This window comes from Nansenia antarctica (assembly GCF_963989245.1).
Source record: "Nansenia antarctica genome assembly, chromosome: 17".
Taxonomy (NCBI): domain Eukaryota; kingdom Metazoa; phylum Chordata; class Actinopteri; order Argentiniformes; family Microstomatidae; genus Nansenia; species Nansenia antarctica.
Window position 1 is genome coordinate 19,198,280 of NC_137687.1, and position 14,791 is coordinate 19,213,070.

The 14,791-nt window shown below is 46.0% G+C and overlaps 1 pseudogene across 1 annotated transcript in view; it reads right to left on the reverse strand.

Moving 5' to 3' along the window:
- Window positions 1-14,558, reverse strand: part of LOC308172470 (arf-GAP domain and FG repeat-containing protein 1-like) — a 50,265-nt pseudogene extending 35,707 nt beyond the window's left edge. Inside the window, exons 1-4 of the transcript in view lie at window positions 14,529-14,558; window positions 13,354-13,461; window positions 12,704-12,776; window positions 12,193-12,325 (exon numbers count right to left, since the gene is read on the reverse strand). The product of the transcript in view is annotated as an arf-GAP domain and FG repeat-containing protein 1-like (transcript). The remainder of the gene's footprint in view (window positions 1-12,192; window positions 12,326-12,703; window positions 12,777-13,353; window positions 13,462-14,528) is intronic.
- Window positions 14,559-14,791: the final 233 nt, after the last annotated feature.

The following is a 14,791-nucleotide window of genomic DNA, read 5'->3' on the forward strand; positions in this document are numbered from 1 at the left end:
AGTTGGGGGAAGTATTTCTGGCAATGGATCCAGAACTGGGTGAGAGACTGTGACTCGTACACATTCTTGTGTGTACTGTCTGTGGTTAGGTCGATCAGCTGATCTTCCTCAGCGGCTGTCAGGTTTGAGCCGTCGGATGCATTGTCTTTGAATGATAACCGTATCCATGTCTTGTGCTTCCTCCAAGACTCAGTCTCAGAAAAGTACTTCTCAAATTGACTTTCGAGTGCCTCCAAGTGATCAACAATTGCGCATTTCACATCAGGCGAGGGTGCATTGAAATGCGCAGCCAGCTCCGCGCGGTTTTGGCCAACCAGAATCTCGAGGATAGCTGTGCGTAATTCAAAGACGCACGCCAATACTGATCCACGGGAAAGCCATCTGACCTCGGAATGGTAAAGGAGCGCGTTGTGTTCCTCTCCTATAGCGGCGCATAGAGAAGCAAAGAGGCGGGTTTGTTATTATCAAACTAGTAACTAAATTAGTAACGTTATGCTAGTTATTAATTAACTTTATCTTATTAATTAACTTTATCTAAAGCACTTTACGACGGCCTCTCATTCACCCGTTCACACACACATTCACACACCAATGGCAAGGTAGGCAAGCTACCATGCAAGTCGCTGGCCCGCTCACTGGGAGCAATTTGGAGTTCAGTGTCTTGCCCGAGGACACTTCGACATGTGGCCAGCCGGGGCTCGAACCGCCGATCTGCCGATCTTGCGATCATTAGAGGTAGATCATCTATCTCCTGCGCCACAGCCGCCCAAGAGCTCTGTGTTGCACAAACTAGATATGAAAACAGCAGGTAGGGCCTACATGGTCTCTATATATATAGATATTTTCAGGAGCATAGGCCTATGCACCACCACCCCTCGCATAAGCGGATTACTTTTCTTTCTTTTCTTTTTTTCACCGATTTTGTTGTCAATGTTTTTCAGAATATTAAACTGAATTTGCTTTGTTACTGTTCATATGTGTGTTGCAGTCACATATACGTAAACATTACGTTTGAATTATTTACTGAGCTGGTGTTATTTTTTTCAAACCACACACGGCTATTTCAGCACTACACGTTGTCCACCTACTTATGATTCACTATGAGGGGTTCAGCGTCAGTGCGCTTCGGTGCACCCCGCTGCCTGATTGTCTGTCCCTGTGTCATTCACTCTCAACATGGATAAAAGTACAATAAGCATTATTCAGGTGGAGGTAGATTCTCTATTCGGACATTATAGGCGCTATATGTGGGACTGTCGGTCGGATATTGTAAAAAAAAAAAGGAAAAAAAAAAAAAAAAACTGGATTCTCCAAATATTCTGCTGGGCCAAATATTATTGGTGATGGGCCAGCAATGGCCCGCGGGCCGCCTATTGCCGACCCCTGGCCTAGGCCTAGCAATACACTGCAGACAACCTGAGATGATGGGGGTGCATGAATGGCTTTAAATGGCCACAAGGGGAACAAAACCAACAAGCTCCTCAGCAGGATAGGGTGAACACACAAGTGGTCCTCTTTTGGGGATATCAAGCCTCGATGGTAAATGGAGTGACTTATATAGCGCCTTATTCCAAAGCGCTTTACAACGGCCTCTTATTCACCCATTCACACACCAATGGCGGCAAGCTGCCATGCAAGACGCCGGCCCGCTCACTGGGAGCAATTTAGGGGTTCAGTGTCTTGCCCAAGGACACTTCGACATGTGGCCAGCCGGGGCTCGAACCGCCAATCTGCCGATCTTGCAATCATTAGACGATGGCTCTACCTCCTGAGCCACAGCCGCCCCGGGCGGCTTCTGTCATGCACCCCCAATGTGTTAGATAATTAACATAGGGTCGTCCAAGGGGGTGTTCTCACTAGAACATTTGCTTCACTTGAAACGGAGTTTAGGATAAAGTTCGCTTTGCTCTGCGTCGTTTGGAGCTGTGAGAACGCGCATTCGAAGTCGCTCCCGCAGCAAAGAACCAACGGATGCTCTGCTTGAAAAGGGTGGTTTCGCTTCGGTTAGAAACGACACATCCATCACTTTGCTTCGCTTCGCTTTTGGTGAGAACGCTGCCCGAGGCAGAGATAAGAGAGGGATGAACGGGCAATTTTCTATTTTTCTGACCAATCAACTACCACGTCTGTTGCTTCGATTGCGTATGTTACTTCGTTTACATGAGGTGTACTGGTGTTTCATTGTGTTTTTAAGAACATTTGTATGTTCACTTTTTTTTTAGTACTTATAGGGAACAGTTATGTATATAGTACCTACAGCAGGCTCGACTTATTAGAAGTCGGCACGCAAAACGACAAGATAGTAACGGCGGATTTCCTGGAGCTATACAGAATTGACAAGGACATCGCCAGGCTACCGGGAGAGCACTGGTTCACAGTCCCCTCCCTGAGGCGGAAACGCCGGCGGCGAGACCGTAAGAAAAGGCGAGGCCGCCGGGGAGGCCTGTTAGCAAGGCTGAGGAGAAGCCCAAACAAACCAGCATTGCCAAGCATTTTCCTCTCTAACGTCAGATCCCTGACGAACAAGATGGATGAACTGAGACTACAGGTGGCCAAAAACAACATCGTTGGGGATAGCTGTGTGATTATTCTGACCGAAACCTGGCTAAATGACAACATTGTGGACGCTACTGTTAGCTTAGAGGGGCGCACGCTACATCGCGCTGACCGAACGGAGCTTAGCGGGAAGTCAAGAGGAGGTGGGATCATAATATCGACGAAGGATAGCTGGTGCTTAAACACGAAAACTGTAAGTAGCCACTGCTCCCCAGACCTGGAATACTTGACTGTTAAATGCCGACCCACATACCTCCCTAGGGAGTTTAACGCGGTGCTAATTACATGTGTGTATATAGCGCCTAGCGCAGACAGCAAAGTAGCATTGGCGCGACTATATGAAGTCATTAGTAGCCAACAAAGCACTGATCCACAGGCTATTCACATCATAGAGGGGGACTTTAATCATGTCGACCTGAAGGCAGTACTACCCAAGTTCTATCAGCATGTAAAATGTGCAACGAGAGGAGAAAAAACACTGGATAAGGTATACACCAACATCAAACGTGCTTACAAGGCTAGTCCGCTAGCTCATCTAGGCATGTCTGACCATGTGTCAATCCTCCTGATCCCTGCATACACTACAATGGGGAAAAGTGCTCCCATCACCACTAAGACTGTCAGAACCTGGCCAGAAGGGTCCGCTCCACTGCAGATCTGCCTAAATGACACCCTATGGCAGGAATATGAGCATGAGGACCTGGAACAGTACACGTCGTCGGTTCTGAACCACATAGTGAACTGCACCAACTCAGTCACCGTGGACAAACGGGTCCGGGTCTACCCCAACACGAAGCCATGGATGACTGGGAAGGTCCAAAAACTGATAAATGAGAGGGACAACGCCTTCTTCGCAGGGAAGCGCACACCGCTGTACAGCTCCACCAGGGCCAACCTAAAGCGCGGCATCAAAGCGGCCAAGGCAGAGCACAGAGAGAAGATTGAGGAATGCCTCCTGAGCAACGACTCCAGGTGGATGTGGCAGGGGGTTCAGCAGATGACAAACTTCAGAGCCAACAGGCTCACAGCCGCAGAGGACGACCCCCTGCTGGCGGGAAAGCTGAACACCTTCTACGCCCGGTTCGACGAGGGGCGAACGGAGGTAACCACAACACAAACACCACTCTCTCCAGCTCTCAGCAGCCTCACCCTCACAGAGCATGAGGTGAGACGCGTACTGAAGGCGGTGGACCCCAGGAAAGCCTCGGGGCCGGATGGCGTCCTGGGACGGGTGCTGAGAGACTGCGCCGACCAGCTGGCCGGGGTTTTCACCAACATCTTTAACCAGTCCCTGTCCCAGGCCACCGTCCCACCCTGCCTGAAAACCTCAACTATCATCCCAGTCCCGAAGAAAAGCACGGTGAGCTGCCTAAACGACTACCGCCCGGTGGCACTCACACCAATCATCATGAAGTGCTTCGAGAAACTAGTCCGGGCCCACATACTCACACGCCTCCCGCCCAACCTGGATCCATACCAGTTCGCCTACAGAGCCCACAGGTCCACAGAGGACGCCATAGCGACGACTCTCCACGCCACTCTATCCCACCTGGAGAGGGGAAACAGCTACGCGAGACTGCTCTTCGTGGACTTCAGCTCCGCCTTCAACACCATCCTTCCAGACAGGCTAGTGACCAAACTACTAGACCTGGGTCTATCACACTCTATATGTGCGTGGATCAAGGACTTCCTGACCGACCGCCCCCAGAGGGTGCGGGTGGGCCCCCACACCTCCACAGCCCTCAGCCTCAGCACTGGGTCCCCCCAGGGCTGCGTGCTAAGCCCCATCCTCTACAACCTCTACACCCACGACTTCACCCCCGTCCACCCCAGCAACTACATCGTAAAGTTTGCAGACGACACCACCGTGGTGGGATGTATCTCGGGGGGGGACGAGGCGGCGTACAGGGATGAGGTAGAGCAACTGAGCAAGCTGTGCAAGGTTAACAACCTGCTGCTAAACAAGTCAAAGACCCAGGAATTCATCGTAGACTTCAGGAGGAAAAAGTCCGAGATCCAGCCCCTGCTCATCGACGGAGAGAGCGTGGAGAGAGTCTCAACCCTCCGATTCCTGGGACATCACATGCGGGATGACCTGGCCTGGAAGGACAACACAAAAGGCACCATCAAGAGGGCACAACAGCGGCTATACACCCTGAGATGCCTCAGGAAAGAACACAACAAGCAGGAGATACTGGTGGCCTTCTACCACGGCGCAGTGGAGAGCATCCTCACCTACGGCATCTGCAACTGGTTCCACAGCTGCACAACAGCGGAGAGAAACGCGCTACAGAGAGTCGTGAGAACAGCACAGAAGATCACCGGCGCCCCCCTCCCCTCTCTGGAGGAGCTGTACAACACACGCTGTCTCAGGAGGGCCTCCAAGATCTCCAGGGACCCGACCCACCCTGGGCACGTACACTTTGTCAGGCTGCCCTCGAACAGGAGGTACAGGACCCCGGCCGCTAAGACAAACAGACTGAAGAACTGCTTCTACCACAGGGCCGTCAAGGCCCTGAACACAGAAAAGGCCTAAGTTCTGGGCCCAGGACAGTCCGGACGGATTGTATGGCAGCTAGTGCTGAGGCACAAACATGTACATTTTCAAGCCTGCAAACTGTGACACTTTAAAATAACGTGAAAAAATACTTTTGTGCAATATGACAACCCTAGTTGACTATCTGTGCAGTATAGTACAGTGGATTGTGTACATAGCCTTTATTGATGTAAACCAGCTCCTTACCTTCTTGTGATTTTATGCTTGTATGCTTTTTCTAAAATGTTTTTTTTTTTTTCCCTTTCCTAACACCAGGGGAGCCACCCCTCCTAAATTTCGTTGTTTGGTACCTGTACTGTAGCAATGACAAATAAAGTCCATTCCATTCCATTCCATGAAGGGCTGTGAGAACGCAAATCAGAGAAATAATTTATGCAACAATGTTGCTAACTCATCCACTTGCTCCGGGTCCTGATTCAGACTTTCACGTGAGAACATGACCTTAATGTTTTTGCCATCATTACAGATCTTTTATTGCTTTTTCTGCAAAATTTGACATGAGGGTTGGGCGCTAATACCATATACCATGGCATTTGAAAATAGCAACAGTGTCCATTTCAATACAGTCATAAAAAAACCTGATGTGTGCGCAATATATATCATAAATGCCTTAAGAGTGTTTTCTAGCAATAGTAATAGCATAATAACAATATAGGCTACTTATATGCCAGCTCCAGGTTACTAGGCTTTCCTTCCACTGCTCCATACGCTAGCATAGAAAGCTTTTTTATGTAACCACGTTTCCCTAAAACTAAAATATCTGCCCCAAATTAAAATGAAAATATGCCTGCAGAAAGAGTGGGGTGTTAGGTATCATGACATGTTCAGTTTGAAACTATCTCTTCTGGTTGTTACAATGAGTGAAGTGGATTTACATCCTGTAACAGAATGATGGTAACAGAATGACTACATGCTTCCCTACAGAGACGCATCATTGAGGCCTCCTGTCATTGATGTACATGATGATGTAGGGGAAATAAAACAGGGAAACAAAGGTAGGAATATACAATAGCTATCATTAAGGTAATAATGTAAAGGGAATTGAGGAAAAAACCCACAAAACAAGAGAAAAATACATTTGTTTGTACATTGATTAAAATGTATTACATTCTTTGTGGTTTAGGGTTTGCAGTATATTTTTCTTCATTACAACAATACATTAGCCTAATATACTTTTGGCAACACAACAATTAATAATAAACAACAAGTAGGCTCTTCAGGCTACACCTTAACTGTTCCTCCTGAGACATTACCACCCCCCAGCACTGCGTCTCCTGAGACACCCGCTTTTCCCCTATACTGTGGCTCCTAAGACTTCTACTGCCCCCCTTGTACTGTCTCTCCAGTGTTAAATAAAAGAATAAAATGGTAATAATAATAATAATAATAATAATAATAATAATAATAATAATAATAATAATAATTCACGACGACTGCCAGTGGCCCCTGGCCTGAGCTGGATTACTCTTCCTGCTAGAACTGGAGAATTGATGATTCACTTGCTTAGTCAAATCTATTGATTGTAAGTCGCTTTTGAATAAGGCGTCTGCTAAATGCCAAAAATGTAAATGTGAAATGGCCTATGTCTCATACTGACACCCAACCTGCTCTGTGCCTCTGCACAATACAGTATGCTCTTTCACCATGAAGATAAAAATCCCTTGATGTCATTTTTGCACAAGTGTGCAACATGTATGTCATCATTCTCAACGGAAGTTCTAGGCCTATAGCTCCATAGCTGTGTGATTTGCTGGCTATGAGATGAGGGTGTTGATGCAGTGCTTGGTGAGCATGGTGTTGCAGTGTTCTGTAACTACTGCTAATATGACACCCAGTTTTTTCGGCTGTCCCTGTGGAAGAACCTCTTTGGAACCCTGAGAACCCTTAGGACCATGGAGAACCCTTTGAGAAGTTTCTCCCACAGGGACAGTCGAAGAACCCTTCTAGGTTCTGTACGACCTGTACTATAAGTTAATGTAGCCAATTACATTTCAGTGAGTCATCCCATTACCATATCATTTGGTCATTCTGTTGCCGATTTGTTAACAGAATTATCAGTTTTAATCACTTTACTAATTTCCCACCTCGAAAAAACTGACAATGGTGAATGTCCTTCATCATAGAATCTTAGAAAAACATATTCGGTTATGATGACAAAAACCCCCACAAGAGCATCATGACATAGATTAAAGATAGTTCATTCTCAAATGTCATTGAGGACAATTTGTTTCCACTTTCCAGTGTTGAGGGACAAATCCGACGATTATAATCTCAGTGGAAATAAAACCCCTGTCAAACTTGAATCCATATTCCCTTGCTACACAGTCTCAACTAGCAGTATGCAGGAGCTGTCTGTGTCTAGCCTACTGACAAAATGTGTTTTTAATCATTTAAATCAGTGATTTCTTTAGTTGCTTGATAGCTAGTGACAGTGTTCTGACCCACTGCTTGGTCCTGGGCCAGTTGACCAGCTGAGATCAAACACATTCAGCCTTCTATTGTCCTGACTGGGTACAGTGACACTTCTGTCTGCTAGTTAGCATATCAGCCCAATAGAGCTCTCAGGTCTTGTGCTAGCATATCAGCCCAATAGAGCTCATGTCTTCTGCTAGCATATCAGCCCAATAGAGCTCTCAGGTCTTCTGCTAGCATATCAGCCCAATAGAGCTCTCAGGTCTTCTGCTAGCATATCAGCCCAGTAGAGCTCTCAGGTCTTCCGCTAGCATATCAGCCCAATAGAGCTCTCAGGTCTTTTGCTAGCATATCAGCCCAATAGAGCTCTCAGGTCTTCTGCTAGCATATCAGCCCAATAGAGCTCTCAGGTCTTCTGCTAGCATATCAGCCCCATAGAGCTCTCAGGTCTTCTGCTAGCATATCAGCCCAATAAAGCTCTCAGGTATTCTGCTAGCATATCAGCCCAATAGAGCTCTCAGGTCTTCTGCTAGCATATCAGCCCAATAGAGCTCTCAGGTCTTCTGCAAGCATATCAGCCCAGTAGAGCTCTCAGGTCTTCTGCTAGCATATCAGCCCAATAGAGCTCCCAGGTCTTCTGCTAGCATATCAGCCCAGTAGAGTTCTCAGGTCTTCTGCTAGCATATCAGCCCAATAGAGCTCTCAGGTCTTCTGCTAGCATATCAGCCCCATAGAGCTCTCAGGTCTTCTGCTAGCATATCAGCCCAATAGAGCTCTCGGGTCTTCTGCTAGCATATCAGCCCAATAGAGCTCTCAGGTCTTTTGCTAGCATATCAGCCCAATAGAGCTCTCAGGTCTTCTGCTAGCATATCAGCCCAATAGAGCTCTCAGGTCTTCTGCTAGCATATCAGCCCAATAGAGCTCTCAGGTCTTTTGCTAGCATATCAGCCCAACAGAGCTCTCAGGTCTTCTGCTAGCATATCAGCCCAATAGAGCTCTCAGGTCTTCTGCTAGCATATCAGCCCAATAGAGCTCTCAGGTCTTCTGCTAGCATATCAGCCCAATAGAGTTCTCAGGTCTTCTGACGCTGGTTTTCTCTGTGTACCACATGTACAAAAGAAGAGGTTTGGTGAAGCTGCATTCTCATTTTATGCACCCAGATTGTGTCTCCCTGCCAGTTTACATTAGGGATGCAACCTCAGCAAATACTCTCAATAATCTGGATGAATCATGGGTCGTATATCAACAAACAAACCAACGTGGGGAACAGTGGTGGAATAACGTTGTAGCTCGATGCACTCGTCTTGCAATACTGTTGTTGAAGTGTGCATTGTCGGTGCTGTGTTAGTTGGTGTGTTATTGTAAGTGTACAGCTAAACTAGCTAGCTACATTGACATTGGGAATGCAGTTGAAGAAGTGATTCTGCATGCATGCAGGGTCATCATCAAAATGTCAACTATGGCAATGCATTTTAACATGCAAATAGATATGGATATAGATAGGAACTACATATCAGCAGCAATACTTTTGGAAAATATGATTTGAGCCTAGCTGAACACATCCCATATGCCAACAAAAACAAACTATACAGTATAATAACTCCTTATTTTGTTGGCAATGAAGAGGTGCAAATAAGCATATTTTGTAGTTTTTGTCTGAGAAATACCGTATTTTCCGCACTATAAGGCGCACCGGATTATAAGGCGCACCTTCAATGAATGGCCTATTTTAGAACTGTTTTCATATACAAGGCGCACCGGATTATAAGGCGCATCGAATAGAATATAGAATACTGCAGTCAAACGTTTGACTGGGGTTGCGTTACGCCCAAGCTCCACCTACTGCGTTGCGTCACCTCTCCAACGGTGTTGTGTCAACTTCCCGTTGTCCATGCTCCACCTGAGCGTTGTCACCGTCAACGTTCTACCTGCTCCACTGTCAAAAATATATATTTTTCCACCTCAAGTATCAGCCGTTCGTCATCCATTTTTGCAACAAGCGTCAAGGACCTGCGGTGATTCACAGCTGACTCGCGTGAATAGCAATTCGCAATAACTGCGACCACGAGATATAGAGTAGTTAGCTACAAGCATTTTCAATCTGGTATTATCTCCATTAGTGGATTAACCGCTGTGGTGATTTAACAGCTGATAAAAATACATCAAGTAGACTACAAACAGAGCAAAACAATAAAACAACACCAGAAAACAACCAATAAGCTATACAATTATAACCAACAACCAATATGTGACAGCTCCTGGTGAAATGTGCAACGTAATTTTTCAGTTTTTACACATGCTTAAACTACAGATTGTAAGCTTTCAAATGATGTGTCATACATTCAAATCAGAGAAAGATTGAACACGACAGGCGTATTTGAATGTTGGTTCACCTCAAACACTGAATGGGAGAAAAGTGACTCTGAACGCAACCACAGCTACGAACGCTGCTAACAAAACACATCGCTACGAAGGTCTCAACTGTATTTTAATAACATGACAACATACTGGGAGAACATCGACATGCTAAAAACACATAACTACACATAACTAGATGAACACACAGTTCTTGCTTTTGAACACGAGCTAAAACGAAAGTATGTTTACAAGTCAACCCTCCCTTACCGGTAGCCTCCGGCAAACGAGAATAATGAATCCAATACACAAATTATAAGTGTTTAGTGATCGTTAAACTGTTGTTTATTATATCGAGTGGGTACTTTAAAACTTCAAGTTGAAAGCACCAAGAAGGACCGCCTCGAAATTAATCGATGTTCATGTCCCGTGCCAGCGCTGTTGCCAGTGGCGTAGCGGACGGGCCCGCAAGCGACGCACCGCGGGGGGGCCCCAGCCACTAAGGGGCCCCCTAACATTGGATCCCAATTTTTTTTTTTTTTATAATTTAAAAAAATATAAAATAAAGAAAATAAGTGGCCCTTCATTGTGTCAACCTTAATTTTAATATATAGGCCTATATTTAAAAATATATACATAGTTAGCCGTATCCAATAGCAACATGACTTTGACGTCACACGTAGGCAGCGAGACACAAGGAAAATGAGCAAGCGAAAATACAATACAAAGTACAATAAGCATTCTTTAGGTGGTGGTAGATTCTCTATTCGGACATTATAGCCGCTATATGTGGGACTGTCGGTCCGATATTGTAAAAAAATCAAATAAAAAATGTATGTTTACGGAAGTACATGTCTCAAGTATTATCTCGGCGGTTAGTCGAGTGAAAGAAAAACAACATACAGATGATAATTCACACAATATAATACCACGAAAGCGTACAGCACTAAACAATAACATTTATTTGGGCAGCATCATACTCAAACTCAGGCAGAAGGGCAGGGTCCGGCCAGGTTCACAGTCACAGGCTGTCAGTGCATCATACAGGTACATACTGTATTTCAGCATGATTAGGCTATATATAGCTGTTTCTTTTTTCTATTCTACTATTCGAATCTACTTCTGCTGTCTGCGTCTCCCTGGGTATTCCTAGACCAGATGGCAAACAGTAAAGAAATGCCACAATATACCAATATACGAGATGTCCAACAAAGGATTTGACTAACCCTGGCCAATTTTACGCAACAAGTAGACTCTGATGCAGCGGAGACAGGGTTGCCAGATGGGCTGGTTTTTGGTGGATTTAGAAGTGTTTAGATTGGTTAGGTTGGAAATTCTCAATCCCATCTGGCAACCCTTAGCGGAGAGTCTACAGATATGTTTACAGATATCACACTGCTGTGCACACCACACTTTGTTAAAAGAAATAAAGCTTGTACTATTCTACTTATAATACATTCTACTGATGTAGTGTAGTCTACCATTTGGTTTTAGTTATAGGCTATTGCTCTCACTTGTTTGTACCTTTTGCTAAGTCAAGCATTTAGAATGTAGAGTGCATATTGCGAAATTTCGCAACGTCAATAACGCATCGGCCTCTAAAAAACGCAAGTTTTTTTTTTTTTTTTTTTTTTTTACTCCGTTGCGAAAGGGCCCCCGCCGCCACCTTGCGGGGGGGCCCCGGGATTTTGCGCTACGCCACTGGCTGTTGCCTTCATTCGAATAGTGACTGTAGAGACGCTTCTACTTGCTGCTCTCTGTTCAACAACCCACTGTTCGAGTTTGTCCTCTAACTGTGGCCATCTCGCTTTGTTCCCTCGGAAACTCTGTTTAGTCTTCTTTACTTGGGGTCTTGTGGTGTGGGACTGTGAGTAAGCACATCAGTACCGGTGTTTACTGATTACCGTAATGCTGCAAGCGGTGCGGCTTTGTAGTTAACCAGTCGTACTGAAACATTTTGACAGAGCGCCTTGAGCGCTGTGTACAACCAGTATGGATCAACCAATTAACCAATTGATCCATATATAAGGCGCTCCGGATTATAAGGCGCACTGTCGTTTTTTTTGAAAATTAAAGGCTTTTAAGTGCGCCTTATAGTGCGGAAAATACGGTAGTCCTAATCCTGCAATCTCATTCTGTATATTTTTTTGGGTGAGTCCAGTATCGTTAATCGTATTGAATCGTGAGTTGAGTGCATTGTTACATCCCTACTAAAAACTAATGTTCATTGATTGATGGTCGTAATGAAAACAAATGCGGTCATAGTCAACAGAAATAAATAATTTACCCCTCTCACGCCAGAGCCCCTCTACTCTCTGTCCTTTTCCACCCCCATGTCTACGTCGACCTCAGAGTCTCCCCCCTTCTCTCCCCCCTCCCTGCTGCTCTTCTTCCTGAGGACAGCACACTGTTGCCATAGTGACAGGAGGTCAGGGTGGAGGTGAGCTGTGTTAGGGAAGAGGGTAAGGAGGGGTGGGGGTGGGGGCAAAGAGAAGATAAGCAAACTTAACTTATCTTAATCGTAGTGATCTACGTATGTGATAGCTCTCTCTAAAAACGCCACAAGGGTTGTCTATCTATCCATCTATCCATCCATCCACCCATCCGTCCAATCGTCCCTTCCTGGGTCCATCTATCCATCATGGACTGAACTGCATGCTTCCTCCCTAGACCACTGATGTCCACCAACTCACAATATATCATCATTATCATCTGCGGTGGCATATATACGCTGGGAAAGAGCCATTATGTCTACCTCTGGGTACGCTGAAACGTCGAACCTTGTCATCCAAGTTTCTCTCAGCAGAGGTATGAGATACTCACGGCAGGCGGGGGCGCTGAAGAGCTCTCCGGGGGCGACCGTGGACCGGGAGGTGGGGTCTATCAGCACCTTGGACTGGGAGAGAGAGACAGCAACACTAGGCAAAGAGGTCAACTACACTTCCTCAAGCACGGATCACCAATAGGCGGCCCGCAGGCCAGATCCGGCCACTCTATAATGTGCAGCTTTATCACACAGCACAATGCCACAGATGTCGCCAGTCTTGAGGGAGCGTGCAATTGGCATGCTGACTCCAGGAATGTCCACCAGAGCTGTTGCCGGTGAATTGAAAATTAATTTCTCTACCATAAACCATCTCCAAAGTCGTTTCCAATTCCAATTCTCGGACACACCTTTGGAGACGGCTTATGGTAAAGAAATTAACATTCAATTCACGGGCAACAGCCCTGGTGGACATTCCTGCCAATTGCACGCTCCCTCAAAACCTGTGACAGCTGTGGCATTGTGCTATGTGATAAAACGGCACATTTTAGAGTGGCCTTTTATTGTGACCAGCCTACTGAACAGTACTTCCTTAAAACAAAAACAAAAAAATCGATTTAGATACCCAGACAAAGATACTTGACTGATTTGAAGAATCAATTCTTCAATGAATTCCTCTGGTGCCTGGTAGGAGGGTGGGTGGTCTTACCAGGGGCATGGTCTCAGCAAGAGGGTCCTTGATCTGCAACTGCTTTGCCTCCATGGAGATCTGCGTGTGAGGGTCGGTGAAAACAAGCTGTCGCCTGCGACCCGGTCTCTTAGGAGAGGGGACAACTTCGGGGAGCTAGGTGTCGGAGAGAAGGAGGTGGATGTAGCGGCAGAGTGGAGGAGGGAGAGAGGGATGTTAGAGGTAGAGAGGAGAGAAAGGATGTAGAGGCAGAGAGAAGGAGAGGGAGGATGTAGAGGCAGAGAGAAGGAAGGAGAGGATGTAGAGGCAGAGAGAAGGAAGGAGAGGATGTAGAGGCAGAGAGAAGGAGGGAGGATGTAGAGGCAGAGAGAAGGAAGGAGAGGATGTAGAGGCAGAGAGAAGGAGGGAGGATGTAGAGGCAGAGAGAAGGAAGGAGAGGATGTAGAGGCAGAGAGAAGGAAGGAGAGGATGTAGAGGCAGAGAGAAGGAAGGAGGATGTAGAGGCAGAGAGAAGGAAGGAGAGGATGTAGAGGCAGAGAGAAGGAGGGAGGATGTAGAGGCAAAGAGAAGGAAGGAGAGGATGTAGAGGCAGAGAGAAGGAGGGCGAGGAGGGAGAGGGAGAGGCAGAGAGAAGGAGGGGATCAGGAGATATTTCGGTCCCACTTTATTTTGCAGAACAGAAATAACCAGGCAGGCATTTACTTATTACGGTAAAAATATATATATAAATCTACAAACAAAGCTGTGTGTATGCATGGTTGATGAATGAGGCCTATTGAGACACTACAGCGGGTCTGTGACGGTAATAGTATAAGCGTGTAACTGGCGGTTATGGGTCTCGACCGTGAAAAGAAATAAACAACCGTCAACCACTTTATCACATGAATTTCCGCCTATCTATCAAACTGTCTCCACCCCCTCTAGCCCACTCTCTCCCTTCTAGCCCTTCCAATCCTCTCCAACCTGACATTTTTTGTTAATTTGTAATAATTGTAATAATAATAAAAAATACAATTATTAATAATAAAGTGTTAGTGTTATAAAGTGTTATTTAAGTTATTGGAATGTTTGTGTCCGGGTAGAAGACTGGAAATCTGGAAATTAATAAACAAGGTTCTTTATTCACGATGTGTCCTATTCTCCAAAAAAGAAAAGTGCTTCCTATTTTCTTTCACTGTGCTCACCGCATAACTCACTGGGAACTTCAGAGTGATTATCTGGTACATCATTATTGTGACGGTAAGACTGTGTGTATATAAGGTACATTATTATTGTGACGGTAAGACTGTGTATTGTGACATCCCTCTCACTGCTACACATAAGCCGGGGGTTCAGCACCTGGGAAAGCACCCCGGGCCCCTAGGCAGAGTGGTCAACGGGAGGTACTGTCCGTTCGCGCAGCTGTCCCCGGCGACGGCGAACCCCCCGCATAAAGAGGGGAAAGGAACCTATGGAGAGG